We start from the raw sequence: 14116 nt of genomic DNA, 5'->3' as shown, positions 1-14116 counted from the left end.
CCCCTTTGCATATCAGCACTTCCCAATCTCTCACCATTTAAGAAATACTCTGCATTTCTGTTTTCTTGACCAAAGTGGATAACTTACTCGTCCGGCTTTCTACCCTTAATGTCACCATGAGCACATTTCTTAACTAATATCACCACCATCAACACCTCTCTGTCCTTTTGTCTATGACATTTTTTGGCTATCTCCTCCTATCACGGGCTTTCTATCCAGCTCTACCTGTCCTACTCCCCCTTAAACCAGCTTACATTTCACCACTTTTCTATTTTACCTTAGTTCTGTTGGAGAGTCATACAGACTGGAAATGTTAACTGTGTTCCTCTCTGTAGACGCTATCAGACCTGCTGAGTTTTTCCAGGTACTTTTGTTTTCGATAACTTCACACTTATTCACATTATATTCCACCTGCCATGTTCTTGCACACTCACTCAGTCTGTCCAAATCCTCTTGAAGCTTCCTTGCATCCTCCTCACAACTTACATTTCCACCTGGTTTTGCGTCATCAGCAAATTTGGAAATATTACATTTGGTCCCCACATCCAAATCATTTATATAGCATATGAATAGATGTGGCCCCAGCACTGATCATTATGGTACCCAACTAGTGACAGCCTGCCATCCTGAGATTCCTACTCCTTTTTCTGTCTGTTAACCAATTCTCAATCCATACCAGTATATTACCCCCAATCCCATGTGCCCTAATTTTGTTTACTAACCTTCTATGTGGGACCTTGTCAAAAACCTTCTGAAAATACAAATACACCAACCCACACCCCCAAAAAACTCCAAAAGGTTTGTCAAACATGATTTCCGATTCATAAATCCACATTGGCTCTGCCCAACATACCGTTATTTTCTTAAGGCCAAGAATACCTGGTCCCACCTGTGGCAGGAATTGTCGTGGGCGGGAACAGAAAATTGGAAGAGGCAGCCAAAAATCCACTGACTTTTAGCAGGACCGGAAAATCATGCCTTAGGTGTCCAGTTATCTTAGACCATTTCCAGGTCTTGGCTTCCCTCAAGGCACTGGTGATTTGGAAACTATTCTACCTGAACCGCAACATTGAATAAGAAGCTTTGGGAAGAATGTGGCTGATCTTTCTACCCTCTCCTGTGTTTTGTGCTTAATTTTTTTTTTTTTGTTTTCCAATCTCAAGGCACTTATTATTGGATTGAAGGTTGATAAATCCCCTGGACCAGATGAGCTACATCCCTTTATAATAGATTCTAACACTTTCCCTACAACTAACGCCAAACTAACAGTTTTTTATTCCTCTGTTTTCTCCCTCCCTCCCTTCTTAAATGGTGGGGTTACATTTGCTACTTTCCAGTCTGCAGAAACCTTTCCAGAATCTATGGAATTTTGAAAGATAAATACTCCCATTACCTCCAAAGCCACCTCCTTCAACATACTGGGATGTAACTCATCTGGTCCAGGGGATTTATCAACCTTCAATCCAATAATAAGTGCCTTGAAATTGGAAAACAAAATAAAATTAGGCAGGTTCTTGAACAAAACTCAGGAGAGTGTAGAAAAATCAGCCACATTCTTCCCAAAGCTTCTAAGTCAATGTTGCAGTTCAGGTAGAATAGTTTCCAAGTCACCAGTGCCTTGAGTGAAGCCAAGACCCGGAAATGGTCCCGGCTCGCAATTACTTTCTAAGTCTGGGAGGAGGGGAACCCCAGGCTGAAAGGCAACCTGCTTCCCACCCCCCACTTTCGTATGAATTCTGGAAAGGCCAGCTTAGAGTCTGTACCATCAGAAGCGAGCGCAAGGCCGGTGTTAACTAACCCTAACTCTCTAGCTAAACCCCAGTGCCCTCCTCCTTCCTTGGTGACCAGGGCTTGAGCCTAGTCTGCCTCTCTCCAGCTCTAATTCTTAAGCAAAAAGGTTAAAAAAAGGTTTCATTAGTTAGCTCTGCTGCTTGGCACTTTTAATGAAGTATTCATTTTTTAAATGATCAATTTATTGCTTTGACATTGACTATTTTTTACTCAGCAAGTTGTTTATATTTTCTTTCTAGCTTAACTCTTCTTTTGGAATTCATATTTAATATTGTGCCAAACCAGATCTCAGGCAGCTGCAGTTGGGTTTCTTGCCAAAGGAGACTGAGAGACTCACTAGAAGTCGGATTGCTTTTTGGAGGGCTGGCAAAACGGGTTATTTTTGCTCCAATAGGAATGGGAGGTGTTGGAATGCTCAGCACATCTGGTGGCATCTGTGCAGCGAGAAACAGAGGACAGTGACCCTTCGTCAGAACTAGTGCAGATCGTGGACCTGAAGCATTGAATCTGCTTTTCTCTCCATAGATGCTGCCCAGGCTTGCTGAGCATTTCCTGAATTTTCCCTTTTTATGGAGTAGAGTTCCCCAGGGGTCGGTATTGGGACACTTGCTTTTCCCTGATGATTAATGATCTAGATCCTGGTGTGCAGGGGAACTCTAAACTGAAACTAACCACAATTACAAACGCCCAGCAAGGAGCATATAAAAGGAGAGCAAAGTACTGCAGATGCTGGAAATCTGAAATATCACAGAGTCACAGAATTTTAACGGCACAGAAGGAGGCCATTCGGCTAATACTGTCTGCACCAGCTCTCCAAATGAGAAAGTTTGCAGATGATAAGAAGCTTGGGAGTGTTGTGAACAGTGAGGAGGATGGTGTAGAACTTCAAGAGGACATTGACAAGTTGATGGAGTGGGCAGATAGGTGGCAGATGAAGTTCAACACGAAGTGTGAGGTGATGCATTTTGGTAGGAAGAGCATGGATAGACAATATAAAATAAGGGGTGAAATTTTGAAGGGGGTGCAGGAGCAGAAAAATGTGGGTGACATAAGTGCATAGATCATTGAAGGTGGCAGGACAGGTGGAGAGAGCAGTTAATAAAGTCTCCAGGGCATTATTAATAGGGGTATAGAGTACAAGGGCAGGGAGGCGATGCTATATTTATATAAGAGACTCATTGGACCTCAGCTGGAATATTGTGTACAGTTCTGGACGCCACATTATAGGAAGGATGTGAACACATTGGAAAGAGTACAGAAGAATAGTTCCAGAGATGAGAAACTTCAGCTATAAGGATAGATTGGAGAGGTTGGGCTGTTCACCTTGGAGAGAAGGAGGCTAAGAGAAGATTTGATAAAGATGTTCAAAATCATGAGGGGGTTGGACAGAGTAGATAGGGAGAAGCTGTTCCCACTCATAAAAGGATCAAGAAAAATAGAGCACAGATTTAAAATGATTTGCAAAAGAAGCAAATGTGACCCGAGAAAAAACATTTTCACACAACAAGTGGCTCAGGTCTGGAATGCAGACCCTGGATGTATGTTTCAACTGAGGCATTCACGAGGGATTAGATGATTATTTGAGTAGAAACAATGTGCAAAGGTATGGGGAAAAGGCAGGGCAATGGCACTAGGTCATAATGCTTATTTGGAGAGCAGGTGCAGACAGTATTAGCTGAATGGCCTCCTTCTGTGCCATTAAAATTCTGTGATCCTGTGATATTTCAGATTTCCAGCATCTGCATTACTTTGCTCTCCTTTTATATGCTCCTTGCTGGGCATTTGTAATTGTGGTTAGTTTCAATTTAAAATGAGAAAATATCACTCAATCCAAAGTGTAATTTTTCTGTTGATGAAGCCCACCGGTGTGAACAAAAGCAGCATGTTATTGCAGGAGCTTTGGTTGGTGATAATTTACTGGAAGATTTTTCCATTATTAAACTTGGAAGTAAAACCGGGAGTCATGCTATAATCAAATACGTCACTGTTTGTTCAAGATATCCTCTTTAGTACATGGAATTGTTGTTTGCGGTGCTTGTGAGATTCGAGTCTTTTGGACATTGCTATCTGGATGTAGCATAGGGCCAGGTTCAAAGAAGCAGAGCTGGTTGCATAATGTGAATGACCAAGTTGTGTGTTATTGTCTGACAAAGCCATGATTGTAAAGTGTATCATACGGAAATCAGAGGTTTCGATGGGCTTTACAAATAGAGCCATTGAGTACAAAAGCCAAGAAATGTTGTTAAAGCTATAGAAAACAGTTTGACCTTGCTGTGTCCATAGTTCCCAATTCTGGGTGCCTGAAGGATGTGAAAGCTTTGTAGACGGTTCAGAAGAGTTTCACTATAATGGTTTTAGGGGTGAGGGATTACAGAGAAGTTGGGATTGTTCTCTTGGGAGCCAAGAAGCCTGATGGGATTTGTTTCTAATAGCTGAAAGTTTGATAATCAGATAGCCCAGATTTAAATTCATCTAAGTCGATTGGCAAAGGAACCAGAGGTGCCAGAATGAAAATCTTTTACACAGAGTGGTTAGGATTTGGAATGTACTCCCTCCCTGATACTGTGGATGCAGATTCAAATTAGTGTTCAAAAGAAAATTGGATAAATACTTGGAGGAAAAAAAAGAGGGAAAGAGCAGATCCTTTCCCCTCCCCCACCCCTCCCATAGGAATAACTAGATTTCTCTTTGAAAGAGCTTGCGCAGACTCGATGGGCTGAATGGCTGTAGTTTTAGGGTGTTCAGGTTGTTTCAGCCCTGAATAGCTTCATGCTACATTACCCAAATTCAGCACAACCATCCTTGTGTTCCATTTCCAGCATGCTAATTTTGTACGCTGTACTGCCTCCTACCAATGATCACTATTTCATACTCTGACTTTATATTACCTGTCTTTCAGATCATAGTTCACAGGTGACTGATCTACAGAGTCAAGATGATAAAGGACCAATGGTCACTGGCTTAGCTTTGAGCAGGAGACCAATATCCCAATCTCCAATTCCCGTGACCTTTCAACACACGTGGTGAAGGTAGTTGAATGTTTTCTTTCCAAGAAAAAAACATTTGTCTTTTTGAAAAACAATTATAAAGATTTTTTTTAAAAAAGGACCAATGGTAGTAATCAGCCATTTCCTATCTGAGATAATGACAACTGTATTTGTAGTTCTGAAGTTCTGAAATTAAAAAGCTGTTTGGATAGTGCACAGGGCCTGGCCCTTGTGACAAAATGACCACACAGTTAGTCTCAGCTTGTTAGAATTGCAGATTAGGCTGCTTCTGATGCTCACACTTTTCAATGGTTTGTACATTCCTTTTAATTTTACTGGAATGTCAAGTGGAAACAGTCAATTTGACGAACTGCGGAACTAAAAGGCAGTGTCTGATGATGCTTCTCAAATTGGAAAAGGTTACTGAGGAGTCAAGTCTGACACTTTATAAATTGGCATTGCTTGGTGCTCCTTAGACATCATTCTAATTTTATTTAACGTTTGGCATTAAGCAGCCCCAGGTCATGTGTTCTCAAAACTTTAGATATATAGGCGCATATTAGTCCTTGTCTAATTTGTTTCTCTCTGGCCCAGCAACAGACTTTAAATGCAGGGGCCTGGAGAGAAATCAAGGGCCATAGTGCTTCTCCTGTGTCCGGGCTCCTTACCCACCAACCACCCACCCCCCCACCACTCTTTTAATCCTTGACAGCTTCTGTCATGCGCCTTTGCGATGTGCTTTGGCTCCTAGAGAACAGAATAGTGCAGTGTTGAAGGAGGTCATTGTTGTAAGAAGCCATCATTGTGACTGGCTAAGGAACAATTGTAGAGACATATATATGTCTGAACTAAAAGATAAAAACAAAAAACTGCGGATGCTGGAAATCCAAAACAAAAACAGAAACAGAAATACCTGGAAAAACTCAGCAGATCTGGCAGCATCGGCGGAGAAGAGCACAGTTGACTGCTGAGTTTTTCCAGGTATTTCTGTTTCTGTTTTTGTTATGTCTGAACTATGTAGTTTATTGGATGACCATAACTATATACAGACATACAAGACTAGGTGTTACTCAGTCTAAGTCATGAGCATTCTCCTCGACTCTCAGTCATGTGTCTCTTATATCATCACATGGGCAGTACCATTTCTCCAGTCCCACACATTAATTTGTGGGGCTGGAAAACCGCACCACCCACATGATGATGTAAGAGAGACAGTCGTCTGACTAGGAGTCCAGACGGAGAAAGCTAATAGCTTCGACTGAGTGACACCTGTGGTCTGTATATCTGTAAATAGTTATGTCCATCCAATAAATCAGATATTGCTCACACATATCTGTGTCTTTCCAAGCATTCAGTAGCCAGACACAACCAACCATACAACATGGTGGCAGCAGTGAAGGACCCCAAATCTCTGAAAGACAACTTGGAAAAAAACTTTACAAGTCTTATCTGAAAAAGAGGCACCTAAAACTGCAGACTTTGGTAAGACGGTTGAAAATCTCCAAAAGAGCTCCATAGAAGATGTGGAGGCTGACAGGCAGAATGAAAACCAACCGTCCAGTTTACTAAGGGCTGCACCATAGCAAGTGGTGGTTCATAAAAAAATCCCAATTCAGCAGCAGAGTCAAAGAATCAGGCGACAATCAAGGAAAGATGAATAAACCTTGAAAAGGATTCAAAATCTTCAGATTAACAGTGCAGCAAGCAGGCAGCACTGGGAAAACCCCATTTTTAGCGAACGTGGGTTTTGATACACACTGCAGCCTGGCTCTGGGGTTGGCACCATTACAAATGGTGTCTGCATGGCAGCAATTGAAAACAATTTTTTTTTAAATCGGCTGCTCAAACACGATTTACCAATGGGAGGAAAGCAGTGAACAGAGCTTCATAGTAACTTCCAGCGATTATTTTAAAACTCCACAGAGTTTCAAAACAACTACCAAAAAGGGTCAGTGACTGCAGCAAGTATCAGGGAAAGGCTAATCAGTACAGGAAAACTCTATTACTGTAACAGAAGTTTAAAAAAAATCAAGACAAACCTCCTAAGACCTTAAAACAGCCATGGATTCCAAATTCACCTTGACAGACCAATTTGGGCACATGGAAGGGCCAGACCAAACACAAAGTTGGGCAATATGAAGGAAGATATTTTTAAAATTCAGAATTGCATATGTATTAAACAATAAAACGGAAGCTGAACAAGTCAAAACATTATTGTATGCTATTGGAGCAATTGCTGACGATGTGATAGCAAGGCAAGGCATTAATGAAACATCAGACAAATTCAAAGAGGTCTTAAAAGGCTTTGATAATTATTTTAATTTACAGAGTAACAAGATATTAGAAAGAGCCAAGTTTAACAAAAGAGTCCAGAAACCTGGGGAACCAGTAGATACCTTTATCGATGACCTGTATCGACTGGCTAAAGGTTGCAGATATGGTGATCTCAGGTCTGAGCTGATACAAGACTACATCATAGTTTGGGTAACTGATGACACCCTATCTGACCTACTTTAATCCAAAGAAGTCTTAACTTTGGAGAATGTGATACAATTAGACAATCAGAGGTCCATCAGCAAAATATAGACATGCTAAGAGGGGAAGACAAATCGTGGTTCAGAAAACCCCCAGTGATGCTGCAGCTTATTAAGCAAAGTAATGTCAAAGACACTGCAGGGAAAAGGATGTATTATAGAACAAAAGTTCAAGATGCCATTAAACCACTGTGGCACCAAAAAAGCTTCACAGCCGCGAACAGTGTCCTGCAAGCACTGCAGATTGCTTTCACTGTAAAAGGTTTGGACACTTTGGAAAGATGTACAGAACCAAAAGCTCTAGATACACAGAAAATACCGAGAGAATCTTTGCACACAAGGCCATCAATGAAATAGAGGAGGTTTAGCAAGAGGAGGAACAATGTTTCCTCAGCGAGATCAAAGATCCAAGATACACTTTCTGGGATGCCGACATGTGTGTCAATGGATACGTCACTAATTTCAAATTGGATACAGGAACAAGTGTAACAGTCTTATCCAATAAAGAACTGTGGCTGGTAAAACAATGGCTGAAGACATCTATAACCTGGTTATATGGCCCAGGAGGGATCAAACTCCAGGTCAAAGGTACATTGCAGTAACATTCCAATATAAGAACAAACAGAAACATTAAATGTGCTTCACGACCTAGAATTCTCTCTTTGGAATCGAAAAGACTGTGTCGAACTCAACCTCATCCAAAAGATCAAGTAAATCACCCAGCGAGGATCTGGGTCTGACCTCGAAAAGCATTTTCCTAAACTATTCAGTGACCTGGAGGGGGGGGCGGGGATTGAAGACTGAATACAGCAAAACGTTGAGCAAAGATACTAAACCTATGCGTCTTTTCAAACTGAGGAAAATACGACATCCACTCATGAAATAGGCCCAAATGCAACATGACAAAATGACCACGATGAGAATCATCTCCCCAGTCACTCAGCCGACAGAATGGTGCTCTGGAATGGTTCCAGTTCCTAAACCAAACAGGTTCCTTCGCATCTGTGTCAACCTGACTCAACTCAACAAGGCTGTGGTGATGTAAATCCACCCGATGTTCTCAATGGATGACAGCTTACTTAAACTCTCCAAGAGTACAGTGCTCGCGAAACCTGATGCAGGTACCATTAGATGAAAAACCTAAATTATTGACAACCTTTATTACCCCATTTGGCAGATTTTGTGTTAATAATTTGCCACTCTGCATAACCTTGGCACCCAAAATCTTTCAGCGAACAATGTTTACCAGCTTGCAAGGCCTTAAAGGTATAATCTGCCACACGGGTTACATCCTTGTCCTCAGAGCAACTGCCAGGGAACACGACCTGAGACTTAAAGCTGTCTTGAACCATTTGCAGGAAGAAGGACGGCCACTGAACATTAAGTGCGAATTTTCCAAAATGTCCGTCCGATTTTTAGTCCACGTTGTGAGTAGCAAAAGGCATAATGGCAGACCCACAAAAAACAAGGGCCATCAGTGCATTCCCGATCCCGTCATCCATTCCAGATCTCCAACAATTCCTGGGTATGGTAAGTAAGCTGGCAAAATCCCTGCCGAACCTTACGCAAGTCTCACGGTCCTTGAGAGCTATGGAAAAAGGCTCAAGCGTGGTGTTGGGATGCACACCAACAAGCAAGTTTTCCGCCAAGTATTCTGCTGCTCTTACCAGGTATCCTGGCTCACCACGACCCACCTCTGCTGCCACAATTGCAGTTGATGCCTCATCTACAGGGCAAGTGGCAGTCCTGTTCCAAGAAGAACTGAATGGATGCTGTCGACCAGCCTATTACACGCCTCAGGTGCTATCTGACACAGAAATGAGGTAGGTGCTTATAGAGAACGAGGCTCTCACAGTCACATGGGCTTCCGAGAAATTCTCCGACTAAATCATTAGCATGAAAGTAGGCTGAAGGTAGTCATCGAGACAGACCACAAACCATTTGTCCCAGTACTGGACGAAAAGGAACGTGCCAGAATGCCCCCGAGAATCCAGAGATTCCACTGGTGACTAATGCGCTTCTGTCATGAGACAGTGTACGTCCAAGCTACAAACAACTGCAGATGCACTGTCCGGGGCCACAGACGACCATCCAGAAACACAGGATATTAGTGTGGCCAATGAAGTCAAGTCCTATTCCCAGTTTATGAAAACACAATTGCCAGTGAGCTCCAAAAAGCTACAACAAATACACCAAGAGCAAATGCCAGATGAGGATTGCATCAGCATTCATCAATACTGCGTTCAGAGTTGGCCACAGCAGCATCCCAGTGGAACGGTCATGACAACGTCCATTCGATCAATGGAAATACTTTACTATAATTGATGATCTGCTGGTGTACAGTGAGCAGTCGGTAATTCCCGTCTCGCTCCAACCAGAGATTCCACGAAAAATCCACCAGGGCTACACGAGCATCACAAGATGCAGAGCTCGAGCCCCAGCCCGCTCTGTGATGGTCGGGAATATCGAGATCGATAGAAGAGATGCTTTCACAGTGCCAGGTGTGCGCAGTGCACAAACCAGCCCAAAGGGAGCCTCGTATCCCCACTCAATTCCCTACCAGGTCCTGGGAACATTTGGGAATGGATCTATTTATGTACAATGGAAAACTATAGAACCATAGAAAAGTTACAGCACAGAAGGAGGCCATTTGGCCCATCTTGTCCATGCCAGCCTGAGGACACCCAGGTGCCCTTTTTAATCCCACCTTCCTGCACCCGGCCCATAGCCCTGCAGCTTACAGCATTTAAGGTACAGATCCAGGTAGAGTTTAAAGTTTCTGCCTCTACCACCAACTTGGGCAGCGAATTCCAGACACCCACTACCCCCTGCGTAAAAAAGTTCTTCCTCATGTCCCCCTTACACCTTCTGCCACTTATCTTGAATCTATGTCCCCTGGTTCTAGAATTCCCCATCATGGGAAACAATTTTATCCTGTCCACTCTATCTATTCCCCTCATAATTTTGTACACCTCAATCAAGTCACCTCTCAGCCTTCTTTGTTCTAAGGAAAATAACCCCAACCTATCCAATCTCTCCTCGTAGCTACACTTTTCTAACCCTGGCAACATTCTTGTAAACCTTCACTGCACTCTCTCCAGAGCTATTACGCTCTTCCTGTAATGTGGTAACCCTTCCTTATCATTGTCGACTACTTCTCCAGGTGGATCAAGGTGAAACATTTACAAACTACAACCACAGAGTTGGTCATTAGGCAGTTTAAAGAAGTCTTTGCAACACATGGCATTCTGGAACTGGTGGTGCCTGCAATTCACTAATGACTACTTCACCCATTTCACTGAGAACTACAGGTTGGGAGAACCAGATGTTGAGTCAAACTGACAATGTATCAGAATACAACTCTTACCAAAGACCAACCAAGTCAAAGCAAAGGAATCCAAGGGGAGAGTACAGATCTTCTAAGCCTCAGAAGGACACTATCAGGGATGGCTGTGAAACCTCCAGATCAATTAAAGTCATGAAGTCAGAGACTTGAGGGGAGAAGGAGTAGTGTGTAAATATAAATGTAAAATATATCTGGATAAAGACTTGGGGGAGATGCAGCATTAGGGTGTTCAGGGCTGAAAGGGTTAATGTGTGGGACTGGAGAAACAGTACCACCCACATAGTGGTGTTAGAGAGAGTCACATGACCAGGAGTCCAGCAGGAGAAAGCTCATGGCTTAGACTGAGTAACATCTATAGTCTTGTATATTTGTAAATAGTTATGTTCATCCAATAAAACTGTTATTGTTCAGATATATCTATGTCTCTTCAACCATTCCTTAGCCAGTCACAACCAACATACCACAGGTAAAATTAAGCTGTTTTAGTGAGTATGCTTGATTCATAGCCTTGTTCAATGTGTAAATTATGTTTTATTTGCACTGAATTCATATGCTGATGCATATCTGCATATTTGTACCTCAGGTATCCAAGAGATTTCAGTTTCAGAACGACTGCTGCAAAATATTCTCTGGTTTAATTAGTTTGTCCAAAACCTGAATACTAATTCACTTCTACAAAGCAATGTACTTGACCTAGTTTGGTTAAGCTTAAGCCTCTTGCTTGATTTAACTCATGTTCCCTTTGCCTTTTAGGTTCTTTCATTATCAGATGGAGTCACGAATCCTGCACTCTGAGGGAATGTTGTGCTCAAAAGAAGCTCAGGTAAGGGAATTGGTGCCAGGGTCTAGCATGCCTATCTCCGACACAATCTCTATATGCTCAAAGTGAGGGTTGAGCTACGAAACTGTGGCAACAATTCTCTGACCAAACTGCTTTGGTACTCAATTCCCCGCTGGCACTGATAAAAACATTCACACTAGATATTTATTCAAATCTAACCAAGTGCGTTTTTACACTTGTTAAACTTGCCTGAAACAAGAGCTCTTTCCTGGTTTTAACAGAAATACTCAGACACATTGGGGCAGAATTTTACATCCCACGGGCGGGCGCGCGCCAACCTGATTGGGTATAAAATAGCGCGCGATGACATCGGGTGAGTGTCCCAACGTCATCGCGCACTCGCACAATATTTCAATCAGCGCGCCCACCGACAATTAAGAGGCCTATTAAGGCCAGTAATGTATTAACTAAGAACAATTTTTCACTACCCAACCTTACAGTTGGAATTTTTGAGGAAACCTCATCCATTAACGGGATGATGTTCCCGAGATTAATTTTTAAAAATAAACACATTTTGACAGGATTTTTATTATCTCCATGAGTCCCTATGTGGGGACATTTCTTTCTGCATTTCATAATCTTTATTTTTGTTTGTAAAATTCTTCACCCCCCTGAGGTAGCTCTCTGCCTTCAGGGAGCTTTCTATGAGCGCTCCCCCACACCCGGGTTGACTTCAACACTAGCTCTCCTCCCACCCCAAACCCGGCAGCGCTGAGCTTCTCAGTGTGCGTTTCACGCTGGCTGCCCATCAATTGGCCATCAATTGGTCAGCCAGCGTGAAATTATGTTGGGGGCCGATATTGGGAGGCGACCCATTTCCCCAGCAGCTCTCAAGCCCACCCACTGCGCCCACCCGAAAATCCTGCCCATTGTTTTTGAGGAATCCTAGCTCCAAATGGATAAATTTGGAATGTCTTCCTCAGGTTTACAGCTAAAGGGTGGCGAGCAGTGGCTGGCAGAAGAGGAGCAGTATTTCTGGGAGCTTCTTTTTTATTTTTTTTTATATTTATTGGATGTGGGCATCACTAGCAAGGCCAACATTTGTTGCCCATCCGTTGAGGACAGTTAAGAATCAACCACCACACACATTGCTGTGAGTCTGGAGTCTTACGTAGAGCAGATCAGGCAAGAATGGCCTTTCCTAAAGGGCATTGGTGAACCAGATGGATTTTTATGACAATCAATGATAGTTCTATGGTCACCATTACTGAGATCAGCTTTCAATTCTAGATTTCTTTTAACTAATCAAATTCCACCGGCTTCCATGGTGGGATATGAACCTGTGTCCCCAGAACATTTGGCCTGAGTCTTTGACTTACTAGTTCAGTGACATTACCAGTACATCACCATCCCCCTATGAAAGAAGTATACATCCTCACCTTTGATGGGTATGCACACTTTCTATTAACCTTGTGAGATGTATGTGTCCTCATCCTATTGATTGCAAGTTAATGCCAGAGACAGAGAAGGGCTTTCTGTACAAGCGGTTTAGCTAGTTTCATCTGGTAATTTGTTAGCTAAGGGATAAGGGTCAAACAGAAACAAAAACAAAAATAGCTGGAAAAACTCAGCAGGTCTGACAGCATCTGCGGCGAGGAACACAGTTGACGTTTCGAGTCCGTTTTGACTCTGTCTTCTGTGTTCCTCTCTGCAGATGTTGTCAGACCTGCTGAGTTTTTCAAGATATTTTTGTTTTTGTTTCAGATTTCCAGCGTCCACAGTATTTTGCTTTTATCTTAGGGTCAAACAGATGTTTGTTGACTCTCTTTCTGTCCAGGATGATGTAATTGATTAATAACATGTTAACTTAATTACTGAAAAAACAAGGCTTCTTGGAGGAAACTTACAAAACGAGGGAAGGACTCATACCCTGAGATGTAAACAAGCTGGCTGGTCCAGTGGCATTTCTGTGGTAGTTTAGTGAGCATCTTCAGTTCACTCGGAGCTCACTGCACATCTGAGTCACTGCAGTGAACAGAAACTTTGTGGCACATTGAACCAGGCTATCCACCGTCAGTCTAATGCAAGTTAGATCAAAGAAAGAACCTTGAATCAATTTGATAAGTTAATCTCAGAACAGAATTTGATAGTCTAGCGGACATTAAGTATAGTATATATTATTTTAATCTCCCATACACTCCACAAAATTTTACTCCTTAAAAAAATGAATTTATCATTTCACTCTTAGCTAAAAGTCTATTAGGTGGATGTTCTCCATCAGTTGGATGTCTCAGAGACATATAACAGTATCCTATCCTAGTTCCAGTGCATACTTCAATGACAGAGTTCACTGGATAGACCTGAGAAAGCAGAACCCTTCCTAAACCAGGAGAGCAACAGTTCCACTCTCACTCCCTGCCTCTCACCACCTACTCTCCACTACACTGCCCTGTTAAAAATTGCATTTAAACAGCACATTTCATAACATTTATATGTCTCAGAGCCCTCCAACTGGTGGAGAACATCCACACTAATAGACTTTAAGCTCAGAGTGAAGCTACAAATTTATTTTTTTAAGGAGTAAAATTTTGTGGAGTCAAGTGTGTACAATAGATTACAATAATATATACAATACTTAATTCCACTAGACTAATAAATTCTGTTCTGAGACTAACTT

Source organism: Carcharodon carcharias, chromosome 19, assembly GCF_017639515.1.
Source record: "Carcharodon carcharias isolate sCarCar2 chromosome 19, sCarCar2.pri, whole genome shotgun sequence".
In the NCBI taxonomy this organism is placed as follows: domain Eukaryota; kingdom Metazoa; phylum Chordata; class Chondrichthyes; order Lamniformes; family Lamnidae; genus Carcharodon; species Carcharodon carcharias.
Note: the sequence above shows the minus strand (reverse complement) of the source record.